The sequence below is a fragment of the Muntiacus reevesi genome, chromosome X (genome assembly GCF_963930625.1).
Source record: "Muntiacus reevesi chromosome X, mMunRee1.1, whole genome shotgun sequence".
NCBI classification, from domain to species: Eukaryota; Metazoa; Chordata; class Mammalia; order Artiodactyla; family Cervidae; genus Muntiacus; species Muntiacus reevesi.
Window position 1 is genome coordinate 130,211,144 of NC_089271.1, and position 23,640 is coordinate 130,234,783.

Consider the following 23,640-nt stretch of genomic DNA (forward strand, 5'->3'; position numbering starts at 1 on the left):
AAGTCCACCTGGACAATTCCTAAGAACTAATCTTGTGTAAACATCTGATTTGGCTCAATGTCCAGAAAAATAAGGGACTTGTCCAATACTCAGAACTGGTTGCTTCTTAGCCTAGACCTTCTGATGTTCTGAAAGCCTCATCTTTGATTAAGTACAGTGATAGAAGCCTTTAAATAAGTTAGAAGAATCTTCACCGGAGGGAGAGCGGGCTGGAAGCGAGGTTACTGTGAATTGCTGTGTGGTGTTGTGTGTGGTGTGTGTGGGGGGTGGGGGGCGGCGCGTGTAAGCCGAGTGTGTGAGTGGATGCGTGAATGTGTGAGTGGATGAGCTAATGTGTGAGTGCGTGTGCCTGTCCCTGCGCCCCCTCCCCCCGCCTACACGTTGCTCTTATTTGATCAGGTTGTGACTCCAGCCCCGCCGGGCCGACCCGAAATGAAAAGCTTCCTTCCTGCGAAGCCCTTCCTCGGGGCGCTGTGCAACGCTGTGGCCCCGGAGGTTCTGGAGCCGGTCCTATGGGGCCCGGCACTCAGAAGTGATGAATTGATCAGATAGACGAGGCCAGTCTTGTCCCGCGCCATTGATTATCGAGGCGATTCTGATCTGAAAAAAAAAAAGAAGAAGAAGAAGAAGAATCTTCAGGGGAAAATAAACACTGGGCAGAATCTGCTAGTCTGAGACTGATTACCTTTGACTAGGCAAGAGAGACCCGTTCTGTTGGCAAAATAGAGTGCTGTTAAGACAAGCAAAGGGCTTTGAGCACAGGATTAGGCCCTAGGGAGAAAAAAGGTGAAGAGGGGCAGTGTAGAGAGATTCACAGTGAGGGCATACTGGCTATAAGCCTCCACTCACGATTCAGGATATCAGGAAACTTAGTCTATGTGGGCCTCTTTCTGCATAATACAGACTCATAATTACACAGTCTCCCCTACCCCTGCCCCCAATAAGCCAAATCCCAAAGAAAAACCCTAGAGAGGTAGACATGGAGATACTTTCTAAGGGTGGACAACTTATATACCCTTTATTTTGGGGAAGACAGTATGTACTCTGAAGTGCTGTTCTATTCTTTTTTAAACTTTCTGCATATATTTACAGATATTAGTTATTTGTTTTTTTTTTTTTTTTTAAGTTTTTGGCACATTAAATGGAGAAGCAGGGACTTCCCCGGTGGTCCAGTTGCTAAGACTTTGTGCTTCTAAGGCAGGAGGCTCAGGTTCGGATCCCTGGTGGGGAAACGATCAATAGATCCCACATGCTGCAACTAAGAGTTTATATACCGAAATTAAAAGATCCCTCATGCTGCAATGAAGATGGAGAATCCTGCGTGTGGCAACTAAGACCCAGTGCAGCCAAATAAATAAATATTAAAAAAAAATAGTGTTTTAAGAAATAAAAAATAAACAGAGAGGCAGACCAGTTGAGTCAGTAGCTCGCCAGAGACAATGCTGGTGACCGTGGTTTTCATGGTGATTCAGAGCAGAGAAAGGCCCCTGCCCTTTGCAGCATCCAGGGCATCAGCACAACAGGACTTGACCACTTGCCCCATTAACTGACTGACACCCACTGGGCTAAATGTGATCCTTGGGTTCTATCCTCAGTTAAGAAAGAGGAAGGAGGAAAAAAAAATGAGATGGGGGGAAAAAAAGAAAATAGGAAGAAATACATTATGGGGAGAAAAAACACCACCAGTAATGTAAAGGAGGCAATCAGGAGAGCAGGGCCAAAGCCTGTCTTGCCATGTGTTGTGGGCCAGGCATGCACCTGTCTGACTTAGCTTCCTCACCTAACCTCCTATGTGGGGCCCTCGTTAAAAAAATATAAAAGTGATTGAAGTAGGAAATGTGTGGTCATTCGTGAAGTTTTATTAAACCGCCTCTATTGATCCTCACACCACCTCGTTTCACTTGGTAGTTATAATTGTTATCCTCGTTTTAAAGATACTTGAATGAAGGCAAAGAATAAGCAGCTCACCAGATTAGCCAGGTTGCCTGTGAATGAACAAAGCTAGGGTTTAGATGCATGCAGTCATTCTGGCTCCAGAGCCGTTGCTTTCATAAATTGGTTCCATCAGATCATGATTCCCATCTACCTTTGCTTAGAATGCGGTTCCATTTCTAATTTTTAATTTAAAAATTAACATTATATTAAATTTAACTTTAAAATTTTAAATAAAAATATTACCATGACTGTAGGGCAATAGTTACCTGGGATACATGGGTGACTGGAGGTTAGATAACACTGGAGGACACCTTCAGCCCTGGAGGAGGGCATGGTAACCCACTCCAGTATTCTTGCCTGGATAATCCCATGGACAGAGGACCCTGGCAGGGCTACAGTCCATAGGGTGGCAAAGAGTCAGACATGACTGAAGGGACTTAGCATGCACCCCCCCTGAAGTGTCACAGATGTCCTAGCTAGTCTAATGCAAACTATGAGGAGAACCTGTGTAGGTCTCTCATGTAATAACTGCTCCAAGGCCAAAAATTCATCACAGTGAATCTAACCAAGAGATGAGGAGGCCTGCATAATCCAACAAGAGTTAGTCTGAGGATGTAATATCTTGGTTAAAGTCAGGGAGGCTGTAGGATTGCCATCCTTTGACGTCTTTTTTAAAGTAAATTGTTCAATCACCCTCTTTTAGATGATTTCTTAGCCATCCTCCAGAAACATGAGGCAGGGGCCACTTATCTATCAGGCACAGTAAATGAGGTGCTTAAGCCCTGTGATCCCACAAAAACAATTAAATTTCTTTCATAAAAGGATGCTGAAGACAATGGTGGTTGTGACAGTAAAAAGAGGATAAATCATATACGATACTAAGCATAGGGCCCATTATGAGAAGCTATTTTGAATATTCAGGATATTAACAACTCCCAGAGCATCTACAAAACACAACTCAAAGGGAGAACCACAGAGTTCTCAATCTGGCCTGGATCTCTTTTATTTGACAGTAAATAAAACGTAATTTTGTCCTAAGCAAGAGATTGGAATGCTATTCCTAGTGAAACGGAGGGGGGAAGGGGGAAATTCACCTGGGTTCACAAAAGGAGCTCAGCGCAGGACGGACTGAACTTGTGCAGAAGACCTGCACGAGAGCCGCTGAGCCGGAGCACAGTGGCAGATGGGTACTGCGCTGTGCTGTTCTAAGCCCACGCAAGGCAAACGTTCTTGGATACACTAAGCCCGGGGCTGTGGTGCACACCTGCACTCTGATATGGTTACATTGTTAAAACCCTGGAGTGCTTAAATTTTCTCAACTGTAGGGAGTTCGTTGCAGAGCTTATCTGTCCCAGAATCCTTTGCAGTCCAGCTGCAAGATCTTGCTCCCAGCAACGGCAGGAACATGGCGTGCTCTGGAGAAGCTCAGAGCAAGCAGTACCCTAGTTAATTGTTTCACCTTAATCACTAGCCCGTGGCATGTGCAAGCTGCCAAATATGAAAGGTTGGACCCTGTAACCGTCTGCAAACTTTCCCAAAAGGGCCCCTGCTGTTACTGTGAGGTCTCATGCCTCCCACCCTTCCCCTACTCCTCCTTTCAAAATCAACTTGCATTACCCAGGATAGCCCCTTCCTCAGGGTGGACACTCTGCAAGTGGGGAGTACTGAACTGAACTGTAAACCAAAGCCACCTGGGAAGATCCAGAGGAATCGGGTGGAGAGGGAGGTGGGATGGGAGACCGGGATGGGGAATTCGTGTAACTCTATGGCTGATTCATATCAATGTATGACAAAACCCACTGAAAAATTTTAAAAAAATAAAAATAAAAATAAAAAAATGAAAATAAATAAATAAATAAATAAATAAACCAAAGCCCCAATTCCACAATACCCATGCCCCCACGAGCACACTGCTATCCCTGGGTGTCCCCATTTTGGGGGCCACGCCCCAGTCGCTTTCGCGCCTAAGCAAATCCCACCCCCAGTGACTCCCGGTCAAAAGAGAGCCAATAGCGATCATTCAAGGCGGAGCGCGGAGTGGGGGGTGAACCCAGCCCGAACCGTTATATACTATACCACGCCCAAGCAGTCTCGGGCTCTCCTCGCGGCACCGAGCTTCCACGGCGCACCAGCCATGGAGTCTCCACCCGGGGACCACCAGTGTGGCCCCTACTGCCTGAGAGCTTGCACTTTAGATGTGAGACCTGAATTTGAGCAGGATCGAGGGCCAGAAGGCTACTTGGTGCAAGGAGGTCGTCTGACCTTCGTGCGTGGCCTGAATTACGTGAACCTCCTCCGCCTAGGCTACTGGAACCAAGGAGGCTTCTGGAACCACCAGGGTCGCAATGGTGGCCAGGAGCCGGAGCAGCAGCCAGCTGAGGAGCCAGCTGAGGAACCAGCTGAGGAGCCAGCTGAGGAACCAGAGGAGGAGCCAGGCTTAGCGGCGGCTGTCGTCCAGGCGCAGCAGCAGCAGGACCCGCCGCGCCGTCGTAGGCAGCACAGGAAGTTCACGGCCATGCAGCGGCAGGAGCTGGAGGAACTCTTCCAGGAGACCGAGTACCCGGACCTTCTCACCAGGTACGTGGCGGGCTCTGGGGGAGCTGGATTCCAGTGGGTTTGGGCTCATTTCCAGCCTCCTCTATCCCTCTCTCGGGACTGTTCCTTCCCTTCCAAAGCCACAAAATCAACCTGTACCCCGGGATGGGGGGTGGGGGTAGGAATGCCTTAGTTATGTGGATCCGGTTTGGAAAGTGGTCCATGGTGGTTGTTGTTTTTTAAACTGTGGAAAAATGTATGTAAGCATAAGATTTACTGTTTTAACATTTTAAGTGTCCAGTTCATTGGTGTTAAGGATATTAATATCGTTGGGCAAGCAAGCTGCAGAATTTTTTAACTTGCAAAACTAAAACTGGATGTGGAAGGCAAGCCACCATCCGCCTCCCCCACCCCGTCGAGCCCCTGAGGACCACGTTTCTTTCTACTTTCTCTTTATATGAATTTCACTACTCTGGGTGCTTCATATAAGTGGAGTTGTACAGTGTTTGTCTTGTTGTAATTGGTTTATTTCACCTAGTATAATGTCCTCAGTATTCATCCATGTTGGAGCACATGTCAGAATTTCCTTCTTTTTTAGGGCTGAGTAGTATTCCATTATACATGAATACTGCTATTTATCTGTTCCTTTATTAATGAGCACTTGGGTTGCTTTTACCTTTTGGCTATTGTGAATAACGCTGCTATGAGCATGGGTGTGCAAATAACTGACTCACTGTTTTCAGTTCTTTGAGGTTTATACCCAGAAATGGAATTGCTGAATCATATGGTAATTCCGATTTTAGGTTTTTGTTTTTTTTTTCTTTTGAGCTACTGTTCTCTTTTCCATAGTGGCCGCACCATTTTACATTCCCACTCGGAGTGTACAAGGATTCTAATTTCTGCACATTCTTGTCAATGCTTTTCTTTTTTTTTCTGTTTTTTTATTATTAGCCGTCTTATTGAATGTGAAGTGGTATCTCACTGTGATGTTGATCTGCATTTCCCTGTTGATTAGTGATGTTGAACATCCTTTAATGTGCTTATTCAAATCTTTTAACCATTTTATGCTTTATAAAACTAATATATTTATTTTTTTCTGAATTTTTACTGTAGTAAAATACACATAAAATTTGCTATCTTACCATTAAAAAAATTTTCATTTATATATCTTTGAACTTGGTCTTAGTTGCATAGGACTTTTCTCTAAAGGTGGAAGCAGGGGGGTGGGGGAATGCACTACTCTCTAGTTGCAGTTCGCGGGCTTTTCATTGCGCAGGCTTTTCGTTGCGCGGGCTTTTCATTGCGCAGGCTTTTCGTTGGGCGGGCTTTTTTCACTACCGTGGTGCGGAGCGTGGGCTAGGGCGTCCCCTGGCTTTTACTGCGGAGCGTAGGCTAGGGCGCCCCCTGGCTTCTTTTACTGCGGAGCGTGGGCTAGGGTGCCCCCTGGCTTCAGTAGCTTGCAGCACCTGAGCTTCAGTTCCTTCAGCTCCCAGGCTTTAGAGCACCGACTCGGTAGTTGTGGTGTCCCGGCTTTGTTGCTCCGTGGCATGTGGGATCTTCCCTGATCAGGGATCAAATCCATTTCTCCTGCATTGGCAGGCGGAGTTTTTACCACTGAGCCACGAAGGAAACCCCTTTACCATTTTTAAGCATACACTTCCATGATATTAAAATAAGTACATTCTTATTGTGCAACTATCACCATGAAACCACCTCCAGAATGCTTTTCCTCTTGCAAAACTGGAACTCTGAACCCATTACATAGGAACAGCCTATTCCCCCCTTCTCCCAGTCCCTGATAACTGCTATTCTTTCAGAGAGGTCTTGAGGGGAGAATACAAATTTTAAAACAAGCATAAAACATATCTATATATTTCATTTTGTCTATAACTCAAATACTAAACACTTGTGTTTTTCTCTCCTCAGACAGGAGATTGCGAGACGCTTGGGTGTGACTGAGACCAGAGTGCAGGTCAGTAAGCCTGAAAAAAACTTTCTAAAATTGACTTGGGGATTTGAACACCTTGTCCTGAATACTCTCGATACTCTCATGTTGTCTTTTTTATGTCGGCAGATAAGTTTTGATTTTAGTAGTCTTTGTGGGTAGCAAACTCCAGATTATACATATTTCCTGATACCAGAGGGAACATGATTTCCTAAAGGAAGAGAAACAACGAAATGCTTTCCCTAATCTATATATAAAATTTAAATATATATATATATTTACAAACATAGATATGTATATCTATATACATGTATATGTGTATATTTAGTAAGGTTCAACTCCTCACAGTGGTATCCTCTAGGGAGCACTTCTGTGTGGAGTCATGTTGGGGCTCAGACTGACTTTGGAAGTATTCAAATTAATATACAGAGGAGCAGGTTGTAAGAGGGTTCAATTGTACTAAATTATTTAAAAGTAGGCATAAACTCTTTGCTAAATGAGTGAATTGATAAATATCAGGGTGAGGGAGTAATTATCCACAGAACACACTATGTGAGTGACTAATAAATGCTGAGACTGATAGGGGAAGATAGTTTAAAAGTCTAATTGACTGGCCCTCCTTCTTTTGTTTTTAAGTGTTTGGGATGAAAGTATAGAGAGTGGCGGCCCTAAATTTTAATTTTCTAGAATACTTGGATGTGTCAATCTGAAAGCATTGCTAGAATAGTCACATTAAGATGAGAATGGGGGGAAAGTTTGCAAACTTTGGAAATTTGTCTAAAGAATAAAACAGCAAAAAGAATAATATTGAATTAATATTAATTGACCCAAGAAGTATGAAAAGGTTAGAGAAGAAATACAGATACTACACAAATTCAACATTATGAATCTACTAAATGTGTAAGTGAGTATTCTCTTGAGGAATTTCTAACATCTAAGGATGTTTTCCCATTTTGGTAGGACTATTTTTTTAATTATTTTATTTTAATTGGAGGCTAATTACTTTACAATATTGTGGTGGTTTTTGCCACACATCGACATGAATCAGCCATGGGTGTACGTGTGTCCCACCATCCTGAACCTCCCCCCCCAGCCCTCTGTATTGTCCCAGAGCACGCACTTTGACTGCCCTGCTTCATGCATCAAACTTGCACTGGTCATCTATTTTGCATATGGTAATACACATGTTTCAATGCTATTCTCTCATATCATCCTACACTCGCCTTCTCCTTGGTGGGACTATTTTGAAGAGGCAAGTTTTATGGAATTTGTTTGGTGAGGGGTGGGTGACCCTCATGTCAGGGTAGATTCCTAGCTATATTAATTTCAAACACTTTTCATTCCCTCAGGCAGTGATAACTAATTTGTAGGTCTTGAGATCAAAAGGTGACCAAAAAACACCATAATTTTTATCAAAGATTTATTTGCCCAAAAAGAAAAGAAAATCAGGATGAGAGTTGATTAGCTTTGCCACAGAGCGCATGCGCGAGCCAGGGACCAGCGCTGCAGAGCTGGTGGTGGGGTGTCTGAAAAGCAGCCCAACAGTCAGCCTCTTGAGTATCGGCATCCTAACGCCTCAATGTGGGCCCACAGGCCTGGTTCAGGTCGGAAAGGTTAGAAGGAGGTTAGGAAGACTTTCTCAAGTTGCCCAGGCATTTGTAGAAGAAATGAAAAACTTAAAGTTTAGTGATTTGCTTTCTTCCTCACCAGATTTACATGGTCCTCTCTTGGTGGTATTCTGAAGAGAATATGAGCCACAGGAAACAAATCAGGGGAAAACTTAATATTCTCATCTATTTCCAAACCATACAGCATGAATTTTCAGTAATACACGATTTTCTACCTTTCACTTGCAAATAGAGCTATTTTGTGAAACCAGTATTGGAAATACAGACCTAATTTGAGCCTAGGACACAACCAGCTTTGGGCTTTGATTCTGTTTACAGAGATTTGACCACTGGTGGTACATTTAGAGCCCCTCCCTGCTCAAAATGAGCCCTGTTACACCAACCTGGTTTAGACTATCCATGCAGCAGAGAGACTGCAAATCCTGAGGTAAGAATGAAAATGAGGTGTCAGGAAGGGAAAGAGGGCCCTTTGGGTCACTTAAACTTTACAGTTTGGGAACTTTCAAAAGGATTGAAATACAGTGTCAACCTCCATTAACTAGGACATTGAGAGACAGTGAAGTCTGACAGTTTTGTTGGTTTGTTTGCAAAAATAGTAGACAGACTTAATTTTCAACCGGCCCTCCAACAGTAGTTCTCCTCCCCAAAGCAACCATTCTTTGCTTCATATAAATCTTATTTTTTAGTTTTTATTGGAGTAGAGTTGATTTACATTGTTGTGTTAGTTTCAGGTGTACAGCAAAGTGGTTTCATATAAATCTCAACAGAAGTATTCAATGTATATAAAGGCAATGATGTGTATATTCTTTAAAAAATATAAATAATAGTATCCTATACACACACTGTTCTTCACCTTAATAATATAGCTTGCTTAGAGAGTGCTCCATGTTGATAAAATCTATATTAATATATAATGGGCAGATATTTAGGGAGGAGCCATTTAATGATCCCTTGCTCTCATTGTTGTCCACTATCTTCCAAAAATGCCTGTTTCACCTTCCTGCCACTATGGAAAACAGTGTGGAGATTTCTTAAAAAACTGGAAATAGAACTGCCATATGACCCAGCAATACCACTTCTAGGCATACACACTGAGGAAACCAGATCTGAAAGAGACACGTGCACCCCAATGTTCATCGCAGCACTGTTTATAATAGCCAGGACATGGAAGCAACCTAGATGCCCATCAGCAGATGAATGGATAAGGAAGCTGTGGTACATATACACCATGGAATATTACTCAGCCGTTAAAAAGAATTCATTTGAATCAGTTCTAATGAGATGGATGAAACTGGAGCCCATTATACAGAGTGAAGTAAGTCAGAAAGATAAAGAACATTACAGTATACTAACACATATATACGGAATTTAGATAGATGGTGGCGATAACCCTATATGCAAAACAGAAAAAGAGACACAGAAATACAGAACAGACTTTTGAACTCTGGGGGAGAACGTGAGGGTGGGATGTTTTGAAAGAACAGCATGTATATTATCTATGGTGAAACGGACCACCAGCCCAGGTGGGATACATGAGTCAGGTGCTCGGGCCTGGTGCACTGGGAGGACCCTGAGGAGTCGGGTGGGGAGGGAGGTGGGAGGGGGGATCGGGATGGGGAATACATGTAACTGTATGGCTGATTCATGTCAATGTATGACAAAACCCACTGAAATGTTGTAAAGTGATTGGCCTCCAACTAATAAAATAATATTAAAAAAAAAAAAAAAAAAAAAAAAAAAAAAGAATGAGGGATGGGATTGGGACCTCCCGGTTGAGTTGCAGCGCCTAGGATAACCTGCCATGCTGGACACCTGCGGCTCCAGTCCAGGATCCTGGAACTCTAGCCAGAGCAGAATGAGCTGCCTTGGTCCCGAGTCCAGGAAGGTTTGTGGGGTGGGGTAGGTTGGAACATGCAGAATTGACAATGGTGATCATGGTATGCCTCTTTCCCCTACACTCTCGGGTGGCCTAAGGTTTTCAAGAGTCTTTGTTAACTTGGGTTGAGTTGATCTTAACTTAACGCTACAGGCTAAAATATCAAGGCAGTGTCCAGAGCTTCAGCAACTCTCATTTCCTGGTGACACAAGTCACAACCCACCCTGGGCTCCTTTGCCAGACCACCTTTCTAACTCTCAAGACTTTTCAGAGGACTAATGACCTCTTAGACATCCTTCTGTTTAAAAATCCAACAAGTTCCTTCCTATTAATTATTTACTTCATACCAGAGATAGGCTTTTCAAATAAGGAACTGTTCCCCTCAGTATGATCTTAAATAGATCCACTACTTACCATGCCTAAATCTACCCCCCAAAAGATGACCCTCTCCCTAGTGAGGACAGGGCAGGAGGTAGCCAGATGGCTGATGATCAGCTGTCAGAATAGAGACCATTCTTTATCCTGTTACTGGGCATTTTATCAATAGCAAGGACCCAGTACAATGATTCATAAACTAAACCTGCATCCAATACTTGGGAAAAAATTAGAATATGAAAATTTCGTGGAGAGAGATAAAAATAATAATAAGCTTATGCCAGAACTGGGCCCACAGCAGAGCTCATTAAGAATGAGCTGAAAAGAGGGAGGTGGTGGTGTGGTGGTTTAATTTTCCTGAGGTACCTTAGCAAGAAGGAAATAGCATCTCCTAATGCCCTTGGAAATCTCAATGTCATATAAAGTTGCAAGCTGTGTTTTTTGTATTATGACATTAACTGTTCAATACCCTAAACCAATCTTTTCTCCCCTCTGATTGTAGATTTGGTTTAAGAATAGAAGGGCCAAGAATCGGAGGAATGAGAGAGCAGCCATGGCTCAAGCTCCAGCACCTACTGCCATGAGGCGCCTTTACTTCTTCTTGATGGATGTGCCCTAAGATCTTGTCCGGGTTCTGGAGCCATACTGGAGATGGGTTCTTCTGGTGCCACTGACACCTGGGCTGCCCATGCTGCCCATGCCACCCATACCTCCTCTGTACTTGTATTAGCAATAAAGAGACAAGTTCTCAATATATTTGACTCTGTGTATCAAATGGGGCCAGTGGGTTATGTGGGAAAATTGTTAAGGAAATGCCATTTCAACAGAATAACAAGGTGACCTCCTTCCATGAGGTGACATCCTGGAATCACTACTAGTAGGTCCTGTGTGTGTTGCAGAAGTTTCCCAAGCATGCATGGTGAGTTTACACTGACCCATATATTCTCCTCCATCTCTCTCATCATCCCCACTCTTATCCCCACCCTGCCCCTTTGGGACCACATACATATGCACAACGGGGTGGGGTGAGTCCCTAGTGTGAGAACAGGGTGTTTCCAGACAGGGCTGAGCTCCATTTATGCTGACAAGTTCAAGCTGAACACTGGAATCATAAGGCCATCTTCCCTTAGGAGGCTGCTTGCAAGGATTTGTGGGAAGGTGATAGCCAAGTATTCATCCCACGTGCTCTAAATTCTGTTCACTGTTCTCTCTAGGGAGAAGATGGGGGAATAGGAGTCCTTCTGGCACACAGGTTCTGCTGCTTCAAAAGAAACATAAGAGACTTCATCAGGCCAGAAAAAGGCACTTCTCCCTTTTTTCCCCTCTACCCACCAGCCTGGGTATATTCTTCACTCTTCACACCAGCATATTCTATATTCTTCACACCAGCATATTTTTCACTTTCCCAGCTCCATTCAGTTCAGTCACTCAGTCATGTCCAACTCTGCAACCCCATGAACCGTAGCACTCCAGGCCTCGCTGTCCATCACCAACTCCCGGAGTCCACCCAAACCCATGTCCATTGAGTCAATGATGCCATCCAACCATCTCATCCTCTGTCATCCCCTTCTCCCGCCCTCAATCTTTCCCAGCATCAGGGTCTTTTCAAATGAGTCAGCTCTTCACATCAGGTGGCCAAAGTATTGGAGTTTCAGCTTCAACATGAGTCCTTGAATGTCATCACCCTTGATCATCACCCAGGACTGATCTTTAGAATGGACTGGTTGGATCTCGCAGTCCAAGGGACTCTCAAGAGTCTTCTCCAACACCACAGTTCAAAAGCATCAATTCTTCAGCACTCAGCTTTCTTTATAGTCCAACTCTCACATCCATACATGACTACTGGAAAAACCATAGCCTTGACTAGACAGACCTTTGTTAACAAAGTAATGTCTCTGCTTTTTAATATGCTGTCTAGGTTGGTCATAACTTTCCTTCCAAGGAATAAGTGTCTTAATTTCATGGCTGCAATCACCATCTGCAGTGATTTTGGAGCCCCAAAAAATAAAATCAGCCACTGTTTCCACTGTTTCCTCATCTACTTGCCATGAAGTGATGGGAGCGGATGCCATGATCTTAGTTTTCTGAATGTTGAGCTTTAAGCCGACATTTTCACTCTCCTCTTTCACTTTCATCCAGAGGCTCTTTAGTTCTTCTTCACTTTCTGCCATAAGGGTGGTGTCATCTGCATATCTGAGATTACTGATATTTCCCCCGGCAATCTTGATTCCAGCTTGTGCTTCCTCCAGCCCAGTGTTTCTCATGATGTACTATCACAACTTCAAATTTATTTTATCACCTTCAGCATCCAATTTCTGCTCTTAACCACTAAAAGGGAACCTCTTGGTTTAATGGTGCTCTAAGCAAAAATAAGCAGATGTTTTCCCAAGCAGTGCTCCAGAATAATCACTCTTTGCAAAGAAACAGTCATGCCTTTGCTTTATTCATATTGTTTCCCTTGTGTGAAATGACCAGGGTAAGAAAAAAAGTAAATTTAGGAGAGTGAAAACCAGGCCTACTTTTCCCATCCAAGTACTAACCAGGCCCGACCCTGCTTAGCTTCCGAGATCAGACGAGATCGGGCGCGTTCAGGGTGGTATGGCCGTAGACCAGGCCTACTTTTCAAAAAGCATTTATTTCCTCTCAACTGAACCCTTGTTGAGTAATCTTTAGTAATGTGAGGCTCCTTAAATGAAGTTTGATATTAAAAGTGATTAAAAATTGCAATGACTACAGATAAGGTGCCATAGTTACATCAGATTTCCTTTCATGGAAGTTAATCAAAGACCAGTTTCACAGCACTTCTGTGCTCACACACGAAGGAGACTGTTTTCTCAGGAAAGCGTACACTCTTTGCCACAGTGTCCACTAATTGCAGGGGCTTCCCAGGTGGCTCAATGGTAAAGAATCCACCTGCCAATGCAGGAGATGCAAAAGAAGTGGGTTCGATCCCTGGGTCGGGAAGATCCCCTGGAGAAGGAAATGTCAGCCCACTCCAGTATTCTTGCCTGGAGAATCCCATGGACAGAGGAGCCTGGCGGGCTACAGTTCATGACTGAGCTGTAAGGACATGAGCTCTACAGGACATAACTGAGTGACTAAACAAGCACTAATTTTTATTCTGTCTTACCACTTCTCTCACTTGTGAGTGTCAAATGTCACAAAGTGGTTGTCATGTCAGGCTTCCACAGAGAGGATGTTACTGCTACCCAGAGACACCAGGACTTGTTGGGAGTGGGAGAAATTTGAGAATGTTCCCATGTATGCCCACTATCATTCTCACCAGATGATTTTGAAATAAAAAATTCTTATTTCCTAGTATTGACCACTATCCTTTTTTAAATTTTTTTAATATTTATATTTATTTGACTGCACCGGGTCTTAGTTGCAGCATGCTGGATCTTGGTTCCCCGAACAGGGATCGAACCCCAGCTCCCTGCACTGGGAGCGTGGTGTCTTAGTAACCAGACTGCCAGGGAAGTCCCACCACTGTCCTTTTTTAAACATTAGGTTTCTTAGTACTTTAAGGACCCTCAAACTACAGGGCCTGTACAAAAAAGCTTCAGAACACTGTCAGACCCACTCCTAAGCCCTTCTCCACTCTGGCTACAGTGGAAAGGACCACATTCAGCCTTTCCAACCTGCGACTGAAAGCCAGAGAATACTCAGCACATATCCTCCAGTCAACCCTCACAGCAAGTCTGATACACACAAACAAAGAACTTTTTTTTTTTTTAATGCTCAGGCTGCCTGGGAAAAACAAACAAAAAAAGGGAATATCTATCCTGTAAGTGCTGGTATCTTCATTATACACTTTTACTATTATTTTGGGGAGCAGTGGAGTACACAGGATCTTAGTTCCATTACCAGGGAACGAATCCATGCCCCCTATAGTGGAAGTGTGGAGTCTTAACCAATGAAAAACCAGTGAAGTCTCCATTCTTTTTTAAAACATGTCTCAACTTCTTTCAGGTGCTAGATGAATTAAGGCAGAGAGGTGGCATGAGGCATAAGAAATCAACAAAACAGGGTCTTCCCTAGTGGTCCAATGGCTAAGATTCTGAGCTCCTGGTGCAGGAGACCCCAGATTCAATCCTGGTCGGGGAACTAGATCCCACAAGCCCCAACTAAGAGTTTGCTTGCCACCACTAAAGATTCCACATGCCAAAACTAAGACCTGGTACAGCCAAATAAATAAATATATCTTTAAAAAGAAAAGAAATAAAAAATAAAATAAACAAAAAAAGAAAGAAATAAGCAAAACATTGCTGTAGCTAATAATTTACCCTTAGTCTAGGTTTGCCAAGAGAAAGGTCTTCTAAAATTAATCCCCCAATTTAATTAGTGCCCCCAAAAGAATTTCTCTCAAGGTACATTTCAAATATCCCAAAGACATAGATCAGAAATCAATTATTCTGACATAAGAAATAACCTGGATTAATAAAAAAAAATCTTTAGAAACTGGCTACCAACAACTACAGAGAACTGAGGTAGGTTGTCTTTGCAGATGTTCATTTTGGCTAAAAAGTTGTATATAAGCATCATCTTATAAGGAGTGCAGTAGATTCAGCCTATTATAATAGTAATAGTTTCTAGATGTAGTGTTGCTTTCTAAAATTTTCCACAATGAAGAATACATGCCAGTGAACTTTCAAAATAGTAAGGATTTAGTGATCAAATAAAAGTGAGAGTCACTCAGTCGTGTTCAACCTTTTGCAACCCCATGAACTGTAGCCCACAAGGCTCCTCTGTCCATGGAATTCTCCAGGCCAGAATGCTGGAGCGGGTAGCTGTTCTCTTGTTCAGGGGATCTTCCCAACCCAGAGATCGAACCCAGGTCTCCCACATCACAGGCGGACTCTTATACAGTCTGAGCCATCAAGGAAGCCCAGAAAGAAGGTACTGTCAAGTAAAAAAATGCACAACCTAAAAGTTGAGAATTATGTTTTATTTGGTGGACAAAACTGAGGACTTTAGGCCAGAAAATCTCTCAGATAGCTCTGAGGGATGGCACCAAACAGGTAAAGGAGGAGCCAAGCTACATAAAAAACCAGGTAGTTAGAATATCAAAAGATTACTGTTAATTCAAGAAAACCAAATATTTAGCACTTTTCTGTGTATGGGAAGATGCAAGAGTCTGAGCTTATGGAAATCATTCCTTTGAAAGGCACCTCAGCTATCTGGGCTGGTGTCCAGCTTTTCTCAATCCTGAATCCCCTCAGGTGCACCATTGTGGGAGGGCTGCAGTGACTGTCAACTTGATGACTGCAACATCCTTTGTTTACTGAAATGGTAAGCGACATTTCTCATTCACATTATGAACTGTCTGGAGGCTTCCCAGGTGGCTCAGTGGTAAAGAATCCACCTGCCAGTGAAGGAGACATGGTTCAATCCCTGGGTCAAGAAGATCCCCAGGAAAAGGGCACAGCAACCCACTCCGGTGTTCTTGCCTGGAGAATCCCATGGACAGAGAAGGATGGAGGGCTACAGTCCATAGGGTCACACAGAGTTGGACACAACTGAAGCGACTTAGCATGGAAACAACATGAACTGTTTGAGGGGAAAAACTGTTTGAGGGGGGAAAACCCAGCAATCCCACTTCTGGGCATACACACTGAGGAAACCAAATCTGAAAGAGACACGTGCACCCCAATGTTCATCGCAGCACTGTTTATAATAGCCAGGACATGGAAGCAACCTAGATGCCCATCAGCAGACGAATGGATAAGGAAGCTGTGGTACATATACACCATGGAATATTACTCAGCCGTTAAAAAGAATTCATTTGGCCGGAGAGCAAGCGGCGGGTAGGTTGCGGGCCGGGCGCCGGTGCCCCGCTTCCGCTTTCTTTCTTCTGAGGGCGCGCGCTCGCGGCCTCCGCGGCCCGCCCCGCCCGGCCGAGCGGAGGGTGCCGGGGGCGGCCGGCGCCTTGAGGTCCAGAGCATTGGGGCCACCGGGCTGCCGCCGCCCTCCTTCTGTTCCTCAGCACGACTCAGGCCGGGCAGAGGGGCGGCCGCGGGACCCAAAGGCCCAGGATCGAGGCAGGGCTGAGCGCGCGGGGCCTGCGACGCCCACCGACGGCAGGCGCCCCGGGCCGAGTTCTCACGGGCTCCCGAGTTTGCTGTCCGACCTCCCGGGCGGCCGCATTGTCGGATCAGAGGCCGCCTTCGGAGACCCCAACACTGGGAATGTGGCGCTGCCACGCAGCCCTGTACCCGCTTCCCGATGCGGGCTCCGAGCTGCGGCCCAGAGCAGGGGGTGGGGGATGCTGCGAGGCCCTGGAGCTGCGGGCGCAGGCGGGGTGGCCCGGAGCTGTGAGTGCAGGCGGAGTGGTGGCCTGGAGTTGTGGGTGTAGACGGAGTGGCCCGGAGTTGTGGATGTAGACGGAGTGGCCGGAGCTGTGGGTGTAGACGGAGTGGCCCGGGGAAAAAAGTAAATAAATAAATAAAAATAAAAAGAATTCATTTGAATCAGTTCTAATGAGATGGATGAAACTGGAGCCCATTATACACAGTGAAGTAAGCCAGAAAGATAAAGACCAATACAGTATACTAACGCATATATATGGAATTTAGAAAGATGGTAACGATGACCCTATATGCAAAACAGAAAAAGAGATACAGATGTACAGAACAGACTTTTGGACTCTGTGGGAGAAGGCGAGGGTGGGATGTTTTGAGAGAACTGCATCAAAACATGTATATTATCTACGGTGAAACAGATCACCAGCCCAGGTTGGATGGATGAGACAAGTGATCTGGCCTGGTGCACTGGGAAGACCCAGAGGGATGGTGTGGGGAGGCAAGTGGGAGGGGGGATTGGGATGGGGAATACGTGTAAATTCATGGTTAACTGAAGAGAGGGGGTAGGGGCAGGCGAGGTCACAACATTTGTGGCATTTGTCCTTTGTGGTGAGGGGCGGGGAGGTGAAATAACCCGGTTGGGCCCCACAGCATGGGTCTGGGCGGGTTGCAGGACTTGCTGGACATACAACATTGCGCTATTGCTTCCCGTGCCATAGGTATCATATATCACTACCCCCCAGGACAGCCCGGAAATCCATCTATTTTCAGTCCGTCCCTGCTGTGTAAATGATAATCGGACCTGGTCGCTACACTGCCCTTGGTTGGAGGGTTGCCCCTGCCAACCTGATTTCGGGGGAGGACCCGTGAAGGACATATTGATCAGGTCTGGCTTGGTAACCAACCACTTCCAGTACCCATCGTTGGAAGTGACACAGCCCCAGGATTTACAGTAGCGGCTCACCATTCCCCCACAGGTCTTTATGTTTTCCCAATGGTGTCTGGGCAGGCATAAAACCCGAGGGACCTGACCCTACACTTGGAGTATCCTGATTTTTCGATTAACTTTGTAAGGTTAAAGTATAGGTCCGGCCACCACTTATCTTTTGGTTGGGTGGCTGTGGTCTGGTTTAGTTCTTCGTAGGTCTCTCCATTTTTTAAGATCCAGGTGACTTGAAAAGGCTGGTGGGGGTTTTGGTTGGTGTGACCCCCTTTTTCCAGGACCCCCACTACCCCCAGAGTAACCCAAAGTAGAGAGCCCCGCCTTGTTCTGAGGTTGGGGTGAAGGGGGTATGGCAGACAACTAGCCTCGTGGGTCTCGTAGGGATGGAGCTGGTAACCAGGTCAGGGTGTCCCAAGGGAATAGCACCCCACGAGTAGGAAGCAGATGGCTAGGTATGTGAGGGCCAGGGACAGTCGAAGAGTGGAGGACCAATCGCGGGGGTCCTCGGCCGCTAATCCAATGGCAAAAAGTATGGCCAGAGCTGTGACTGTTAGCAGCCACAGCGGGTGATGCCAGGTCAGCATCGGATATCGAGATGTGGTCCCTCAATTATTTTGGGATCGACGACAGAGGGGTTCGGGTGATGGTTAGTTTGGTCGACCCCGTGAGGGTGGAGCGGTAGGAGTAATTGGGAGGAGGGACCTGGACTGGGGCCACCCCTGTCTTTGGGAGACCCAGGGGAGCTCGTTTGAGCCGGGTTAGGTGATACCAGGGCTCGTGTCCCAGAAGTTTGGCTGCCGTGGGGGTGGTGAGGATTACAGTATGGGGCCCCGTCCAGCGAGGTTGTAGCGGGCGGGGATTTAAGGCTTTTAGCAGTACCTGGTCTCCCGGGGCCAGAGGCTGAGTTGGCCCTTCGTCGTCTGTCGGTTGTGGCAGGACCTGGTCTGCGTGTTCTCTCAGCAAGGATCGTAAGAGGGAGAAGAGGGGGAGGTACCCCAGCGAGTGGGGGAGCCTCTCCCTCTGGGAGGTGAGTCAGGAGGTAGGGCCTGCTGTAGAGCAGTTCAAAAGGGGTCAAACCTGTTTTGGAGTGTGGTGTGGTGCGAATGCGAGTGAGCGCCAGAGGGAGGAGGTCGACCCAAGACAGCCGCAGTTCTGAGGCAAGCTTGGTCAGGTGCGTCTTGATGATGCTGTTCACCCGCTCTACCTTGCCTGACGATTGGGGCCGATCGGGGATGTGGAGATGCCAGTCGATGCCCAGGGCCGTAGCCACCTGCTGGGAGATCTGTGAGATGAATGCAGGCCCATTGTCAGACTGGAGAGAGTTTGGCAACCCAAATCTGGGAATGAGATGGGTCGTCAAGACCTCTGCCACCGCCGCTGCCGTCTCTCGGGTGGTGGGGAAGGCCTCGACCCATCCTGAAAAGGTGTCTACTAAGACCAGCAGATAGCGGTAGGTTCGATATCTGGGCATGTGGGTGAAGTCTATCTTCCAATCCTGCCCGGGCATATGTCCCCTTAACTGATGAGTCTCTTGTGGGGGTCAGAGTCCTCCTTGAGGAGAGGTGGAAGCACATGTAAGGCAGGAGCGGTGGACAGCATATATGGTCTGTCTGAGATGTAGGGGAGAAAAGACAGGGCTGAGAAAGGAAAAGAAAGCCCTTGGTCCGATGTGGAGGGTATTGGGGTTTGGGATATTATGGCCTTAGCCTGGCGCTCAGGAAGCACTGGTTTATTATGGAGTAATATCCACCTCGACGGGTGTCTCTGAGCCCCTTCCTGTGCCAGCAAGGCTCTGGCTTCTTTGCTGGAATAATCTGGGTTGAGGGTGGATCTCAAAGTCAGCAAGGGCTCGGGGCTTGTTGTAAGGTGATTTGTCGAGCCACTTGGTCTGCCATATTATTACCCAGAGCGACAGTGTCTTGAGTATTCCGGTGTCCCTTGCAGTGTATGATAGCGACCTCTTTGGGCAGGGATAAGGCATCTAACAGTCGAGTAATGTGGGGGGGCATTACAGATGGGAGATCCTTTAGTGGTCAGGAAGCCCCACTCTTTCCAGATTGCCGCGTGAGAATGGGCAATCAAGAAGGCATATTTGGAGTCTGTGTAAATATTGGCCCTTTTTCCTTTTGCTAGGTGTAAGGCTCTAGTTAGGGCTGTTAGTTCAGCCTTCTGAGAGGTCGTCCCGGGTGGCAAGGGCTGAGCCTCCAGGACTTCTCGGGTGGTTACCACAGCATAAGCCGCCCTTCGGTTCCCGTTGGGATCTCGCTTTGAGCTCCCATCGACAAACAAAGTTAGCTCTGGATCTGGTAGAGGTTCGGAAAACAGGTTGTGAGGTGGTTGCATAAGGGACTCAAGGACCTCTGGGCATGAGTGGGCTGGGAGTTTTGAGGAAAGGGGGAGGGAGGGCAACGAGGAAAGTGGGTTTAATTGTGGAGAACGACCCACGGAAACTTGCGGATTGTCCAAAAATACCAGGTGAAACTGCTGGAGCCTGGATTCACTGAGGTCAGAGAGAAATCTAGAGGTTAGAAGATCACCAAGGCGATGAGGTGAGAAGATGGTCAGGGGCTGACCATGAATCAGCTTTTTAGCATCAGCGTACAATGTTGTCGCTGCTGCTAGTGCCCGCAGGCAGGGGAACCATCCCCTGGCTGTGGGGTCAAGTTGTTTGGATATGTAAGCAATAGGCAGCAGTTCGGGGCCAATCGGCTGCACCAAGGCTCCAAAGGCTATCCCTCCCTTTTCATCAGTGTATAAATGGTGGGGATAGGTGGGATTTGGAAGAAAGAGAGGGGATGCAGCCAATAGGGTTGAGCATAAAGCGTGGAAGGCCTGAGCCACTTTGGTGGGGAAAGACAGCGGTCCCGTGGGAGTCTCTTTAGCGGCAGCATATAGGGGTTTGGCCAGGGTGGTGTAATTTGGGACCCAGTGTCGGAAGAATCCCGTCAGTCCTAAGAAGGACAATATCTGGTCTCCGTTGGCCGGAGGGCAGAGGGACCTGAGGAGGCTACTCCAATCTGCTGTCAGGGCCTTAGTGGTAGGGGTGATTTGGAGGCCTAGATAGACAACAGAAGTCTGAGTCAGTTGAGCTTTGGATTGTGAGGCTCTGTAGCCCTGGGAACCGAGGAAATTAAGAAGAGTTGTAGAATGTTGTCGGGAGGTCTCTTCTGAGGGGCTGCAGAGGAGCAAGTCATCTACATATTGGAGGAGGGTGCTAGGACGGAGCGAGCATCTGGCCAGGTCCCGGGACAGAGCCTGCCCGAAGTAATGGGGACAGTCTCTGAACCCCTGAGGGAGTACGGTCCATGTGAGTTGTGTAGTCAACTGAGTGTCGGGGTCAGTCCAGGTGAAAGCAAAGAGGAATTGGCAGTCAGGGTGGAGTGGGATGGTAAAAAAGGCATCTTTGAGGTCAATAACGGTGAAATGAGAGGTTTTGGGAGGTATGGAAGAAAGGAGGGTGTAGGGGTTAGGGACAAGTGGATGGGCAGTGACCACCGCCGCGTTGATCAGGCAGAGATCCTGCACTAGCTGGTAGTCTCCTGAAGCCTTTCGAACAGGGAGGATGGACATGTTACAGGGGGAAGTCGTGGGGATCAGGAGACCCTGTCCCATGAGGCGGTCGACGATGGGCTTTAGCCCCCTGAGGTTACGGGTAGACAGAGGAAACTGGGGCCGGGCTGGGAAACAGGTGGGGTCCCTTAGCCGGATGAGGACTGGAGGGTGGTGCTGAGCCACCACCGGGACTCGGGTGTCCCACACTTCAGGATTAACAGAAGAGGTTGGAGGGTCAACAAGTAGCATTAGGAAGGCCCCTGACGTGGGAGCCGATTCTGGAGTTAGGTGAAGAGTGGCCTTTAGCTTAGCGAGAATATCTCTTCCCAAGAGAGGAGTAGGGCAGGAGGGGATGACCAAAAAGGAGTGGGTAAATAGGCAGGAATCTAACTGACAGGATAGTGGTTGGGTTTGGAGCAGACACGAGGGTTGGCCGTCCATGCCCATAACCGAAACCTGGGAAGGACGTAAAGTGCCCCTGAAAGAGGGAAGGACCGAATAGGTAGCCCCCGTATCAACTAGAAAGTTGATAGACTTACCCGCTACCTGGAGTGTTACCCTGGGCTCGGCTTGGATTATCGGGGTTCCCGAGTCTGGGCGGCGTCAGTCATCATCGAAGCTCAGCAGCTCTAAGGCCGGAGGAGGGCAGGAGGTCTCCCTGGGGTGCTCTGGTCTCTGGCCCCTAGAGGTTGGGGCCCGAGAGGCCTGGGGACAGTCACTAGCCCAGTGTCCTCGCTGTTTGCACAACAGACACGGCTTGGAAGGAGGCCGCGGATTGGGGCACATCTTGGCCCAGTGTCCTTCTTGGCCGCACTTGAAGCAGGCCCCCGGAGGGGGGTTTCAGGGCCCCGAGCCCGCCGCCGGCCGCAGGGCCGCTACCAAGGCCTGGGTTTGCTGGTTTAGGAGGCTCGCCTGAAATTCGGCCTTTTGCTTGAGCCTTGCCTTTCGACTGGCCTCAGCAGTTTCTTCATGGGCATTGTAAACCTTAAAGGCCATTTTTACCAGGTCTCGAATAGGGGTCTGAGGGCCGTCCTCGGCCTTGGCCAGCTTTTTTCGGATGTCAGGTGCGGATTGGGAGATAAAACGATTGGCCAAGGTAGCTGCCCCAATGGGGGACTCAGGGGACAGTCTAGTGTATTGAACAAGAGCCTCAGTCAGTTGATTAAGAAACATGGCTGGGTTTTCGTCAGGCCCCTGAGTCACCTCATCTAGTTTGAGGAGGTTTACAACCTTATGAGAGGACGTTTCCATCCCATCGAGGATACACTCTATCATATAGCGTACCCGCAGCTGGCCACCAACCCCTTCCTGGTAGTTCCAATCAGGGTCGATGCCAGGAACTGCCTGAGCTCCCGGGGGATGCTCAGGGGAGGGGCTGGCACAGTGCCGCTGATCGGTCTGAGCCTTGGCTGCCGTCCAAATGGCCTGCCTCTCTTCGGGGGTGGTGGTAGACCCCAGGATGACATATATGTCCTGCCATGTTAGGGCGTAGGCTCGGGTCAGACTAGTAAACTGCTTAATGTACTGAGTGGGGTTGGAGGAAAAGGATCCCAGTTTGGCCTCAATCTGTGCTAAGTCTTGGAGAGAGAAGGGGACGTGGACCTGGGCTAGACCCTCAGCTCCGGCTACTTGTCGCAGAGGGAGTAGCGGGACTGGGGAAGGGGGAGGGGAGGCTCCTGGAGGGTTGCTGGGGGAGCCTTTGGAGCGAGTGTGGGCGCTAACCAGAGAAGGGGAGGGAGTGACGGGGGGAAAGGGGAGGATACAAGATAGGGTAAGGGGCCGGAGGATCTGGGGCTGGCGGTGGAGTCTCGGGGGCGGGAGTAGGGGCAAAAGGGGCCGGAGTGGAGGGGGAGGGGGCGGGAACCGGAGAAGAAGGGGTGGGGGCAGCCGGAGAGGAGGGGGTGGGGGCCGTGGGAGAGGCATAGGGAGGGGGGGCCACCAGATCTTCCAGGGGAACAGAGAAAGCAGAGGACTCAGAGGCGGGAGGACTTGGCTTGGCCCGGGAGGGTGGGGTCGGGGGGGCCATGGTGAGTAGGATCTGGCTAGGAGCGCACGTGGTGCACAGGGTGGGGCGAGAGTGCAACGCCCAAAAGGCCTGGACATAGGGGACCTCAGACCATTTTCCCATTCTCCGGCAGTAATTATCTAAATCACAGAGGACGTCAAAGTCTAATGTCCCTGCGACTGGCCATTGTGAGCCATTATCTAGGGAATACTGAGGCCAGGCCTGTGAACACAGAAAAGTGAGCTGCTTGGGGCGGATATATCCCTTTAGTCTTAGGGTCCACAGGTTAGCCAGCAGGCACTCTAAGGGTGTGGAGTATTGAGGATCGGGTTTGGAGGCTGTTGATCCCATGGCAACCACGGGGCGTGGAGGCAACCCCCGCTGCCCGAACGTCTTCGGACGTGTTAAGGGAAGCCGGAGGTCCGTGCAGCCGTTTGGAACGTCTTCCTCACGAGCTGGGGACCAGGAAAGGCCGAAGCTGGAGGTCTACTCAGCCGCTTGGGACGTCTCCCTCACAAGCTGGGGACTGGAAAAGGCCGAAGCC

The 23,640-nt window shown here is 47.7% G+C and overlaps 1 non-coding gene across 1 annotated transcript; it reads left to right on the forward strand.

Moving 5' to 3' along the window:
• Positions 1-188: 188 nt before the first annotated feature.
• On the forward strand, positions 189-604 carry LOC136154992 (small Cajal body-specific RNA 2). Its single transcript, XR_010660685.1, has one exon. It is a non-coding gene; the product is annotated as a small Cajal body-specific RNA 2 (non-coding RNA).
• The last annotated feature ends 23,036 nt before the right edge of the window (positions 605-23,640 follow it).